This window comes from Schistocerca serialis, chromosome 3 (genome assembly GCF_023864345.2).
Source record: "Schistocerca serialis cubense isolate TAMUIC-IGC-003099 chromosome 3, iqSchSeri2.2, whole genome shotgun sequence".
Taxonomy (NCBI): Eukaryota; Metazoa; Arthropoda; class Insecta; order Orthoptera; family Acrididae; genus Schistocerca; species Schistocerca serialis.
The window spans coordinates 948236611-948251579 of NC_064640.1; positions in this window are offsets into that span (position 1 = coordinate 948236611).

A 14969-nucleotide genomic window follows, 5' to 3' on the forward strand; every position below is an offset into this window, starting at 1 on the left:
TTGTGGTGTGTATTGTGTGCATCTAGCAGGTGGAAGACGGTTGTTAGATACGTTTGCTGGTTCTCCAGACATGAGGAACACCTCAGCTATCTTTGTTAACTATAAACATGATTTGTAAACTGTTATATCATCGACATCGGTATTCGCGAGTTGAAATATCAGTTTCTTCTACTTGTTTCGAGTTTTCACGTAAGGATCTTCGCAGATAAGATAAGTTTCTAGTTACTTAGTGGTTTACAGCACGCTTCACCTCGCTGAAGTTTCGGGTTTCTAGAGAAATAATTTCGAGTCTATATCTTCAGAATTATACCGTGCAAGCGATAGTGCTATGTAAGAGATATTGCTATGTGCTTGTTATCGAGAAGTATGGCAAAAATTGTATGATAATCCGGACACCTGGCTGAAAATTACAAGTTCATGGCGCCCTCCATCGGTAATGCCTTAATGACGCCTTCCACTCTATCAGGCATACGTTCCATCAGGTGCTGGAAGGTTTCTTGGGGAATGGCAGACCCTTCTTCACGGAGTGCTACACTGAGGAGAGGTATCGATGTCGGACGGTGAGGCCTGGTACGAAGTTAGCGTTCCAAAACATCCCAAAGGTATACTATAGGATTCAGGTCTGCACTCTGTGCAGGCCAGTCCATTACAGGGACGTTATTGTGGTGTAACCACTCCGCCACAGGCAGTTCATTATGAACTGGTACTCTATCGTGTTGGAAGATGTAATCGCCATCCCCGAATTCCTCTTGAAGTGTGGGAAGCAAGATGCTTAAAACATCAATGTAGGCTTGCGCTGAGACAGTTCCCCAAAAGAGAAGGGGTGAAGCCCACTCCATGAAAAACACTACCACACCTTACCACCACCGCATCCGAATCTTACTCTTGGTATTACACACGCTGGCAAATGACGTTCACCAGGCACTCGCCATAGCCACACCCTGACATCTGATCGCCACATTGTGTACCGTGATTCGTCACTCCACATAACGTTTTTCCACTGTTCAATCGTCCAATGTTTACGTTCCTTACACCAAGCGAGGCATCGATTGGCATTTACTGGCGTGATGTGTGGCTTATGAGTAACTGCTCAACCATAAAATCCAAGTTTTCTCACCTCCTGCATAACTGTCATAGTACTTGCAGTGGATCATGGTGCAGTTTGGAATTCTTGTATGATTGGATAGATGTCTCCCTATTAAACATTACGACCCTCTTCAACTGTCAGCGGTCTCTGTCAGTCAATAGACGAGGTCAGCATGTACGCTTTTGTGCTGTACGTGTCCCTTCACGTTTCCACTTCACTATCACATCGGAAACAGTAGACCTATTGATGTTTATGAGTGTGGCAATCTCGCATACAGACGTATTACGCAAGTAACACCCAATCACCCGACCACGTTCGAAGTCCGTGAGTTCTGCAAAGCGCCCCAATCTGCTCTCTCACGATATCTAATGAGGTCGCTGATATGAAGTACCTGGCAGCAGGTGTCAGCACAACGCACCTAACAAGAAAAATGTATGTTTATGGGGTTCTGGATACTTTTGGTCATGTAGTGCATGTTCTTGTAATCCCACAGTCTGGAGATTGGTGTAGAAAGCAAACAAGCAAGCAGGTAGGAGTACGAAACAGAAACCATATTGTGCCGAGGGAAACCGACCCACCCTTGTACAACAGTTTGGAGAGTGACCTCGGTCCACTGAGCGTGCTCTGGTCATGTGTTAGGCCAGTGTGTGTGCGGGGGCAGATGACTTGTGACCATTGGCTGTGGTCGATGACCTACTGAGCTCGCAGGAAATGTCTGGTGCTGCAAGGACTATATACGGTCCATGTGCTTAAGCAGTTTTTTTTACGTTATTGAGTTTCGATTCCCCCTAAAGGGGGGCGGGCTGGAAGCAGCTTATTACGCCGCTCTTCAGCCTACAGAATTTGTTGTAAAAAGATGAAGATAAGAAAAAATAATAACAGTTGGCGATAAAATCGGTGACTTAAAGGTAAAATGGTAGAAAATTCTGGAGCTTAGAACATAAAACACAGGGTTGATGATGCTAATAAAATACACAGGAAGTAGAAAAATAATAGACAGACAATTAAAAAAGACGGCGACAGTCTGGGTTCTGTTCGCAAAAGATATAAAATGCACACCCAGCGACAGCATGATTTCTCTTCGCAACACTGTGGAAAGACGCACAACACTGCACTAAAAAGTTGGCACAAATATGACATACCACACCCGAGAGCAGGTGGGGGGAAACTGGTCAGATGACGGGAGGAAAAAGGGAGGGAAGGAGAGGAAAACTGAAGGTGGAGGGTGAAAATCTTAAGCAGTCTGTCTTGGTGGTATATGTACGAGTGTCTGACGGCCGATAGCTATATGCATGATGCAGAAGTGATGATTTTGAATAGCACAGGATACTAATTGGGTGTTTACTACATCGGTATGGTATGTGGTGATATACAGGGTGGACCATTGATCGGGACCGGGCCAAATATCCCACGAAATAAGCGTCAAACGAAAAAACTACAAAGAACGAAACTTGTCTAGCTTGAAGGGGGAAACGAGATGGCGCTATGGGTGGCCCGCTAGATGGCGCTGCCATAGGTCAAACGGATATCAACTGCGTTTTTTAAAATAGGAACCCCCATTTTTATTACATATTCGTGTAGTACGTAAAGAAATATGAATGTTTTAGCTGGACCACTTTTTCGCTTTGTCATAGATGGCGCTGTAATAGTCACAAACATATGGCTCACAATTTTAAACGAACAGTTGGTAACAGGTAGGTTTCTTAAATTAAAATACAGAACGTAGGTACGTTTGAACATTTTATTTCGGTTGTTACAATGTGATACATGTACCTTTGTGAACTTATCATTTCTGAGAACGCGTGATTACCTGTAAATACCATATTAATGCAATAAATGCTCAAAATGATGTCCGTCAACCTCAGTGCATTTGGCAATACGTGTAACGACATTCCTCTGAACAGCGAGTAGTTCGCCTTCCGTAATGTTCGCACATGCATTCAAATGGTTCAAATGGCTCTGAGCACTATGGGACTTAACATCTGAGGTCATCAGTCCCATAGAACTTAGAACTACTTAAACCTAACTAACCTAAGGACGTCACACACATCCATGCTCCAGGCAGGATTCGAACCTGCGACAATAGCGGTCGCGCGGTTCCAGACTGAAGCGCCTAAAACCGCTCGGCCACTCCGGTCGGCACACATGCATTGACAATGCGCTGACGCATGTTGTCAGGCGTCGACGGTGGATCACGATAGCAAATATCCTTCAACTTTCCCCACAGAAAGAGATCCGGGGAAGTCAGATCCGGTGAAAGTGCGGGCCATGGTATGGTGCTTCGACAACCAATCCACCTGTCATGAAATATGCTATTCAATACCGCTTCAACCACACGCAAGCTATGTGCCGGACATCCATCTTGTAGGAAGTACATCGGCATTCTGTCATGCAATGAAACATCTTGTAGTAACATCGGTAGAACATTGCGTAAGAAATCAGCATATATTGCACCATTTAGATTGCCATCGATAAAATGGGGGCCAATTATCCTTCCTCCCATAATGCCTCACCATACATTAACCCGCCAAGGTCGCTGATGTTCCGCTTGTCGCAGCCATCGTGGATTTTCCGTTGCCCAGTAGTTCACATTATGCCGGTTTACGTTACCACTGTTTGTGAATGACGCTAAATAGAACGCGTGCAAAAAATCTGTCATCCTCCGGTAATTTCTCTTGTGCCCAGTGGCAGAACTGTACACGACGTTCATATTCCTGGTGCATAGAAATATGGTACGGGTGCACCCGATGTTCATGTGGATTTCTCAACACCGACGTTTTTGAGATTTCCGCCCAACACCTCCTTTGACATCATCATTTGTTGCAAGTTGTGGTTGACGTTTCACATGTGCCTGAACACTTCCTGTTTCCTTAAACAACGTAACTATCCGGCGAACGGTCCGGAAACTTGGATGTTGTCGTCTAGGATACCGAGCAGCATACATAGCACACGCCCGTTGGGCATTTTGATCACAACAGCCATACATCAACACGATATCGACCTTTTCTACAATTGGTAAACGGTCCATTTTAATACGGGTAATGTAGCACGAAGCAAATACCGTCCGCATTGGCGGAATGTTACATGATACCACGTACTTATACGTTTGTGACTATTACAGCGCCATCTATCACAAAGCAAAACAAGTGGTCCAACTAAAACATTCATATTTCCTTACGTGCTACACGAATATGTACTAAAAATGAGGGTTCCTATTTTAAAAAAACGCAGATCATATACGTTTGACCAATGGCAGCGCCATCTAGCTGGCCAACCATAGCGCCATCTGGTTTCCCCCTTCAAGCTAGACGAGTTTCGTTCTTTGTAGTTTTTTCATTTGATGCTTATTTCGTGAGATACTTCGCCAGGTCACTATCATTGGACCACCCTGTATAGCCAGGTTGGAGATCGGTTTCACGCTGAATTATTCAATCTTCCATCGTCAGTGGCAGAGCAGTTGAAATGAGGAAATGTCTTTTTGTATTTGAGGATGTGTAGACGACTTTTGCAGCTCTTAACTGTCAATGCAATATGACGATCTGTGTAACATTGTTTTGCAGCTGAAAGTCTTGTCTGTAGAGAAAGAAGGCGGACAGTGTTTCTGCACTGGAAGCATCAGTAATTAGATTGGTAAAAGCAGTAAGAGCCAATCAGAATGCTCCATTCATTGTTCTGATATTCATGTCTGTGCTTAGACAGTCGTCTCTTTCCAGACGGAATCAATGATTTTGTGATTAACGAGTTTTTCGCAAGAATGCACTGACACGAAGAAAGCTTTTAGCGATGAGAATATGTGTGAAACGTTTACTGTTTCTGAGACGTTATGTTGAAAGCAGGACATTAAAATTTGCAGCATGGGTAACATGTTGTGGACAGGATGTCTCATTAGGAGCATCTGGATGAATGCATTCGACGTTATTCTGGGCAATTTTCGTAAACAGGGCCTTTGAGAACAAGAATTTCCATGCAGAGAAGCTGATACTTCACAAAAGCTCCTACGACAACAAAAGCAACCGTTAACTATTCCTGCAGCACCTTGCGATTTCCGGTAATGGTTGATATGTAATGGATGGGCTGTACTGTTAGGATCGATAGGAAGAAAGCATTCTGTGTTAATCTGGGATATATTCGTAAACAGTTCCCGAAAGCATTGCAAAAGATTTCTATAGCGCGTCCAGAGAGAGACTTGGCTGTTATGTACATAGTTACGTGACGTCAGTATAACAATGACAAACTTTTAGCTGCACCTATGAGAGTGAGTTGCTAGGAAAACATTTTGTGGCTATGCATCAGCCACACTGTATGGGTAAACACGTGTGTGCGCCTACATGCATCTTGCACCTGGTAAAGGCTGGAACAGCGTGTGTGCCTGACACATCTGGTCATCAGTCCAGTTTGGATCTCTGTAGGGAACAAATCGCCTATTTGTTGCGGCCGAATTTCTTAATGATAGTTCGAAAGCATTTTTACGTGCAACGGGTGTTTATGTACTGCATTATTTCGGCTCTTTAAGTGTTGTGAGTGTGTTTGTACAGCGTTATATTTGCATTATTTTTGAAAATTTTGGTGCATAGTGAACGTGACTGTACATCAGTGTACTGAATTATTTTATGAACATGTCTATATGCTGTGCATTGCCTTCTTTCGACAGTTTACATTTAGTGAGCTTGTTTGCAGATCGTTTTACATGCTTTCTTTTGACGATTACGAGTTGTTTGCATGTCTGTATATCAGTGTACTGCTTTACTTCGCTAATTAACGTGTAGTTTGCAGGTCTGTAGGGTGTGCTATGCATTACTTAGACCGTTTACAATTAGTGAGCGTGTTTGCAGAACGTTTTACATGCATTATTTTGACTATTTAAAAGCTGTTTGCGTGTCTGCACATCAGTGTACTACATATTTACGGCAATTTATAAGCTGTTTGCAGGCTTCTAGGCTATTAATTGTGACGCCAAGCACTCCAGGGCGAGTCTTTCGTATCAGCATAATAGATAAACTAAGTAAATTGTTCCAACTTCCCACTGAAAATAAACAAAGCACACTCCTTCCTCTCCAGCAGCTGGACACAGACTGAGTGGTTTTCCCGCCATTTTTCCCCAGACCACTATCTTTGACTACATGACAGAAGGGAGGACAGCAACCTTTGGTGGCGGTACTGTGTACTAGGTCACTTGGACTCTGGACGCTATGGTGAACATGCTGGATGGAGCTGCTGCATATGACAATTAAAATTGTTTAAATATACACTGCATACAAAATAAAGACTTCCCTCGATCCTATCCACCAGCCCAGCACAGACTGAGTCCTTTTTCCGTCAATTCCAAGGAAGAGGTGGTGGCTGGATAACTTAGGTTAGTGGAGGTAGCCCAAGTGACATTTTTACTGCCAAAATTTGAAGTTCTTGCCATGTTATTGCGCTGTTGCCACATCTATCGCCGCCATCTTGTATCCACCATCTTGAATATATTTTACAACAATGCATTGTAGGGTGATCCTCACTTTGTCCCACTACTTGCATATTGTATTTTCTGTGTCCCATTGGATACAGACGATGAACTATATCAATTATTATTTTCTGTTGGCTTTATTTGTGACATGTGTGCACTGAAGTGGTCACTTACGTCTGTAAAAAGTTCATGTTATATCTAAATGCTTAATTAAAAGTAACAGTAACATAAAGAAATACACAAAACACTGCATTGTGGATTTGTGAACTGAATACAATTTGATGCTTTAACTGAAAAAATGCCTGAAGTGAGCACGATTCGAACATCTCTGTGTTTCGGTATCCATTCTGCCCAGCATTCTCTCATCTCACTGAGCTAATAGAACAGCTGCAGCACGGCGCTAGGTTTATCCTACCTGTCCTTAGCCATGCACCACGCAGTTACAGTGTTGCCAGAGCCTCATTTTTATATCTCATCTTTACTAAAGCAATTTGCTGGATACACTTCTGTCTTGAATGAGGGTGGGGAATCGTATGCCAGCTGCGAAGTGTGCCAATTTTTCTTCATCCTGTATATCACTGTAAGCATTAATGATCCATTTCGTGGCCTGATTGTGAACATACTAATCGCACCTTGTTATACTGTTATTGCGACTCGTCTGAAAGCAAAAGGGAATTATAGTCGTCATATTTACCATGGACACAAGGATCTGTTGTGTGGCGTGAAGTGCTGCATCAAACCAGTCTTCGAATTGAAGATTACAACATCATACTATGTCTGATTGTGTACTTCCATTAATAAACCCTACGCTTGAGGAGTTTTACTTCACTGCTCCGTGACAAGGTGATGTTGATGTGACCCTCTTGTTCCCTTTTCGTCGCATCAGTCGGTGAAAATGATAACATGGTCAGTATCATCGTACAGATAACGACAGCTTTTTCTTGATTCACATGCAGATGATCTTACTGATCCCCCTGTGATTATCGCCACAGCATCATCTGCAGAACATCTTCTAAAAGTTTATTCAGTCAGATTATGAACAAATGTTTCTCCACTGTTTATAGTCCCTTGCTAACTGCAGTTGTTTCGTCGTCAATACGTTGGTAACCTGTCATAATAAAGTGTGTCTGAATTATGCTTTTTGTGCTGAATTTGACTGTTGGAATCAAGATGACGTTGTTTATTATTGATTGTCATTGTACAAAGAAGGTACTTCTCGCAGTTGAGTATTTGGCTAAATACCGTTAAATATGTCATGACAATGATGATTGTGTTAATGTTATGCTCAGTGCAGAAATTAAAGTGCAATATATTCGGCTTTCTGGGTCGTTTTACATCTCTTTCGCATGATTAATTTTAATCCACAACAAGTATATCCGATTTTGTCATAATTAATCTACACACATGATCTCAAAGCTAAGCAACCGTATTACTGCATTTGAGAGTATCTGTGAAAACAGTATTCGGACAGTACTATGGGAGAAATAACCCGTAGTAGACCGACTAAAGTACAGTGAGCGAGAGGTTTTTAACAGCACAACACGCTGTTCTATGGGATGACGGTAAAGTTTTGAACCACTCCGTCACAGGTATGCTACGTGTGTAACACGACGTTGGAGGTTACTGTGGAAGTAGTGAGGGAGAGTGCTGAGAAGTTCTGCGGGCAGAATGTGAAGTGAGCTCCCGTGTTGGAATTCTGTCGGCATAGGTCACGACTCCCTAACTTCGTGGCGGACAGCTAATCTCGTTCTCGCAAAGTCGGCTCTCGGCTGAAGGGTGGCCCAGCAATACGATCTCTTCCGGGTCAGTACTGAATATGGCAGGTGTAGTGGTTGCCACCGTAACTTAGTTCAGATGTTCAAATGTGTGCGAATTTGTAAGAAACCATACTGCTGGCGTCATCGGTCCCTAGTCTTACACACTACTTAAACTAACTTATGCTAAGAACAGCACACACACCCTTGGCCGAGGGAAGGACTCGAACCTCCGGCGGGAGGATCCGCGCAGTCCGTGACATGGCGCCTCAAACCGCGCGGCCACTCCGCGCGGCTCCGTAACTTAGTGAGAAAGAAGTAATAAGTTTGCAATGTTTGAGGCTGACGGGATACGGTAACTAGCTTCACTACTACAAAAATACCAATACAATTTTGGAGTCATCGGTCTATCAAATGGTTTCATACTGTCCTCTATATTTCCCTGTCTCACGCTAATCTTTTTACTTCTATAGCCAAAAGCCTACATATTCTATTTTTCATATTTAAGTCATTGCCCAGCCCTACTCGCTTTTGCCTCTACTGCTTCTTGGATACCATGGCAGTTACCCCCACTAATCTGTCGCTCTCTTCTGGTAAAGGTGTTTCGTAACATCTTCCTTCGCCTATTCTTTTTAGTATAAATTTGCTTCTGATCACGAAGCAACTTCAAACACGAAGTTGCACATTGTTATGGTACGCCACGTAACATTTATTGAATGTATCACTGCACTTCAAAGTGACACGGAAACACGATCAGCATACCCCACGTGTGCGCGGCAGTTGTAAAATTGTTGGCCCCATTGTACTGCTGCTGGACCTGACATTGTGTTCGTTCCATAACGATGCCTGTTCAAAAAGCTTCAGAACTTTATCCACAAAATTTTTCTGCGCTTTCCTTTTACTTATTGTGTATGCTCTCCTTAGAAATACTCTCCTCCACAATTGATACACTGTTCCCAAAGCCGTTTCCATTTCATGAAGCAGTCTTGGTACGCCTGTTGTTGGATCGCGCGAAACACCTGTGCGAATTTTCTTTTATCTCGTGTATTGTTGCAAATTTTTGTCCTTTCAACGGAGTTTCCAAATTCGGAAATAAAAGAAGGCCGCAGAAGCCAGGTCCCGAGAGCACGGAAGATGAGGCAGCACAGTGATTTCGTTTCTTGTGCAATAACCACAAACCTACAGGGAATACTGTGCGGGTGTTTTATCATGATGCAAGTGCCATGAATTGTGTCGCCACATTTCAGACCGTTTCCTTCTCACATTTTCTCGCAGGCGTCGCAACACGCCGCGGTAATACAATCGATTAACAGTTTGTCCATTTGGCACGATTTCATGATGAACTAATCCGTCAATGTCGAAGGAAACTATCAACATGGCTTTAACATTTGACCTGATCTGACGAGCATTTTGGCCTTGGAGACCCTTACCAACCCATAGTGAAGATTGAACCTTGGTATGAACATTATAACCGTATACCCACGTCTCATCACCGGTTATGAGTCTCTTAAGGAACATCTCGTTCTCATTTCCACTATCCTAAAATTATTCACAGATTGCGAGGCGAAGATATTTCTGATTCTTGACTCACGAGCCGATGCATTCCAAGACGCTGTGTCAGGATTTCGTAACATGATCTAAATGAAATGTTACATATTTCTGCAATCCCTCGGACAGTCAGTCTTCGACTGGCAAGAACAATTTCGTTGATGTTTTTCACATGAGCGTCGTCCGTAGACGTCAAAGGGCGTCCTGAACGAGAGTCATAAAAAAAAATGGTTGAAATGGCTCTGAGCAGTATGGGACTTAACACCTGTGGTCATCAGTCCCCTAGAACTTAGAACTACATAAACCTAACAAACCTAAGGACATCACACACTTCCATGCCCGAGGCAGGATTCGAACCTGCGACCGTAGCGGTCACACGGTTCCAGATTGTAGCGCCTAGAAGCGCACGGCCACACTGGCCGGCCACGAGAGTCATCTTCAACTCCCGGCCGGGCTTTTTTAAACCGCGTGAAATATTCGTAACACTGAGTATGGGTTAAGCTCTCAAGCACTCATCACGCTAGGCTTCCTGATCATTTGATGTTTCTCCGTAAAGGTTTCCTTCATTTCCCTCAAAATTTAATGCAGACGCGTGGCTCCCTTAACTCTGGCATCTCGAAATTCGCAAACTGAGCCACGCAACGTCCTACTCGATACAGCACTGAAAAATAACTAATAGACATAAAACAATGCACTTCCGGCACTTACATGTTAAAAACAGGCGTGTGCAGGGATCGCAACCGCTTTTCGCTCTAGCACACTATTGGTGCGAAATTACGAATGTTACGGAATTTTTTGAACAGACGTCATACGCTACCGCTGAAATTTCATTGTAAATCTATGTCAAATTATTCTTTATGCACACGAGAACAGTACTGTCCCGCTTACTTCGACTTTGGGGTACGTTTCTGGCTGCCGAGTGATTTCACTCCCCCACTGTAACGCACTTGTTATCCGAGACGCAGCAGAAATGTATCCACAGGCAAACTAGAAATCATACTCTCTTCTGACAATCCGCTAGTCTTGTTACGCAGTTGTCTTAGTGTGGCAAGGCGGGAGTAATTTACTTTACGATGTCACTATATTTTTAACAGTCTTCGAAGTACCACTTTCCGAACGTTTCCATTTCCTTCTTATCCAGATTTATGGTGGTTTACGTTTCAAATTCACACTATTCTGTACCTCATACTTAGGCTTTCCTCAGCTCTTTTACTGAAGAAAACGTCCTTCATCTGCATGTCAACTTATACGTCCCTCGCTTTGCCAGTCTCTGTAATCTTGCTTCCTAAAAGGACAGTCAAATGAAAGCGAGACAGATAGAAAAAATAAACAAACTGTTAATTATTTGAAAAGTAATAACCGTTAATACGTTTATCCCTCTAGACCCGCCCGCATGTTGCAAGGCTGTTTCGAGTAAGGTGCAGAATCTTCGCTGGGAGCCCTTGCATATCCTCCATACAGTCCCGATCTCTCCCCATGCGATTTCCATGTTTCTGGAGACCTGAAAAAAAAATCGTAGACGCCGTTATGCCTCGGATGAAGAGTTGAACGCCTGGGTACAATCATGATTCCGTAGGCAACAGCAAACATTTTTCGATGAAAGCATTGTGCGTCTTGCTCACGGTGGGATAAATGTGTTAACAGTTATGCCGATGCTTTCGAGATAATGAACTGTTTAGTTACTTTTTTTTCGCCTGTCTCGTTATCATTTGACTGTCCCTTATAGATACAACAATCGTTATATTGCTTTTATTACTAAGATGGTCCCAGTTTTGATATTAAGCAGTGCGTTACACATATTTTTATTATTTATATTAAATTTCAGCCTCCTGTTGCATAAGCAAAGAAACTTTACCTAGGTTTCGGCTACACTAATGTAGCCTTCTTCATAAATGTCACCATATAAAATTAAATTAACACGTGCCAGATACTGGCCTTTTCAAACTTAAATTGTTAGCACTACAGTACATAGTCATAAGACTGCGTCACTTCTAATGTTTTGCCGTTGGGTCACACCAACGGGCCAGACAGGTGGGCTGCGGGCGCTGAGTCGTAAACTTAAAACAAGTATTTTTTTATAATAAAGACAGCCCACTGATTGCAGTGGTGGGATGAAGAGAGGAGGGGCAACCGTGGGATCACAAAGAGGCAGGAGACACGTGAGGCGGGAGAGGAAAAGGGAAGACAGGCAGGAGGGAGTGCAGAGACACTGAAAGGAGGCACAAGAGATAGAGGGGGAGTAGGAGGGGGAAGCCACTCAGGAGGAGAGGGGGTGGGGGAGGAGGGGGAGCCCTGAGGAGGAGGGAGGAAGAGGGGGTTAGAGTTGGTAGGAAGGGTAGATGTCAGGGCGAAGCTCATCATCTGGGAGGGGTAGACAGTGAAAGTTGCTTCGGGAAAGGAGATGAAGGGTGTGGAGAGGGAGAGAGGGTGGGACACAACGGTAATGGCGCGGCAACTGGTTGGGGGTGGAGAGGAATGGAGTCACCAGGGAGTGAGGGGGATCAAGGCAGCGGACAATATATAGTGTGCAGATGTGTTCGAGGATAAGGAGAAGGTGGGGGCAGGGGATGAGGTTCTAACATTCTGCATGGTTTCTGTTGTTCTATATCGTGTCTCCCTACGACTTTCGCGCAACGACGTTCTGAGCGTGCTTTTTAGGGAATTGACTAGTTTGAACCTGGGACCTGTTGCCGGTAAGGAGACGTCAGACCACACGTGACATGTAGAATTCAGAAGAGTTCAGTGAGACAAGTGATGATATAACGAAATACTTAATGATTTCAGTGTCAGCTCCACTGCACTCCCTGTAAAAGAATCTTAATACTAACTAAATTTAGTGGAAGGCGTTCAAGGCTTTCCTATTATTAGTTAGCTGGTAAAATAACGTCGAAAAAGCAGTTAAGTTTACTATTGGAAATTTTATTCTATTCACAAAACATCGTTCATAAATTGCACTATTGATAAAAGGAAATGTTTTAATACAGGATGGTAAAAACCAACTGCGTTCAACAAAAATGTGAACGAATATTCCCTGAGTGGGTTTCCAAGTTCTACAATGGAGCGAAGGATGACCTAGGCCATATCACATCTATAATCTAGGTTTACATTAAGTTTCACAAGAGAGAAAACTATCAAAATGGTCTACAGTGACCCTCAATTATCTTTAATTACTTATCTAACTTGTCGTAAATTACAGTGGCTGATGTGGCTTCTCAATAACTATATAACAGAAAAGTCATCGCATTTCAGATTTTTACTTCAAGTGGCAAATGTGAACACCATGAGCTTTAATTGACGATGGACACTAGTATTACGCAAAAAGGGGATGTAACAGATGAGACTTCTGCAGTTCTGAGTGAAGCTTTATCCGCTGTTATGCGGCATCGGGTGTGTTCATTACCTTGTCGGTGTTCATCAGGGGGCGGCGGACAGCACAGCTCCGCTCACCTCGCCGTCTCGGAAGCAACTCTCTCCTAACTTCTCCTTACTACAATTTACCGAAGTTGGTTTAAAAAAACTATCTGGCTGTGTTTTCATCTGACCAATCAGGGTCTCAATGTTAACCTTAAGCTATGCCTACAAAAATTCTGTCTATCCAATGAGAAACGTTATACTTTTCGTGGTGGGGCAATGTTTTTAAAGTTTGTAACGTAACAGAGACACGAACAAGTCTCACGCTAAAACTTGCAGCTGGTGTGGTCCTTATAGCGTTATCGTAAGATCTATACTGTTCTTTTGGAGGGCTCTATCTTTTAACATGGGCTGGGGGGTGGTCCTGACGTAACAGAGACGTGTAAAAGTCTCACGCTAAAAACTTGCGGGTGGTGTGGTCCTAGCGGTTAGCTGGCGACGTGCGTGTCCTTCCCTTATCGTAGGGCCTTCTAACTTAACATGGTTCTGCTCTCGGCTTCTGTTCTCGTTTCTCCCCTCGGAACTGCGTCTGTCTCACGGTGGGAAGGTATGACATGCATTTAGGCATTCTTGTGTTAGTCTGTGGTATTCCATTTGCTCACTAGTTACTCAAATTACTTTGGTTAATTTAATGTCACGATTTATTCGGAGCTATGTGACATATACTACTGGATTTGCTTATCATGTCAGGGTTTTCATGGAAGGTGTTGGATTTGCCTCACACCTTACATATCACCACCCTTCGAACTTAATTTTTGCACTGAAGTTACGCAATGATTGAATCGTTGTCTAAGTCAGTCAAAAATTATTCCCTTATCTAAATATTGTTGCCTACTGTTCAGCCACGTTTTTCTGGTTCTATGCTAGTTTGTATTACTAATTTATATTTTTATATTTTTCCACATTATTCTCAAAAATGACAAGAGAATAATATTTTTATGCTATTACTAATATTTAATTATTTTCTTTCTTTATTTAAGTGTGAAGTTTGTTTTTTAAGAAGTTTGTTATCGAAAGTTAGGAGTCTTTCACATCGATTTTCTTAGAAATATATTTTTTTATAAATGTAGTAATTAAGTAAAATATATTCCTAACACATGTTCTAAATATCATGTACAAGTAAAATGTTTTTGTTTCTGGACACTCATTTCAACATTGTTACACTAACAAGTAAGAATTATTTCCAAAAATAGCTTTGACATACACAAGTATTGAGATATTATCCTAACAAATGGTACAAATGTTAAAAAAAGGGGAAACATCCAACAAGATAATTTTTTATTCTTTATTTTTATAAGGAGAAAATAAGTAAAATATAGTTATTCCTATATTCTTATGAGGAGAAAATAAGTGGCATATAGTTTTAGTGTTTATTATGCCTTACTTTTATTCTTTATATACTGTCCATTTCAGAACTAATGACTTATTTATATCGATAGTCTATTTTTTACTTAAGTCTATAATCAATGACTGTTATTTTGTAGTTTATTAGCTGTCTGGTGTGCTTAACTTATTTAGTTTTTCACACGTTTCTTTTGCACAATTCCCATATCACATAATTTGATTTCACACATTCACACAATCCTATGAATGTTTAAGCATGAGGTTGGCGAATATTTTTGCACGAAGGTGACTTGAGCGAGATGGATGTGGGCAAGTATTTGATGTACAGCTTGGTTCGTCGTTCCTTGTTGGCTTTGCAAGTGGGTGTTGCTGCTGT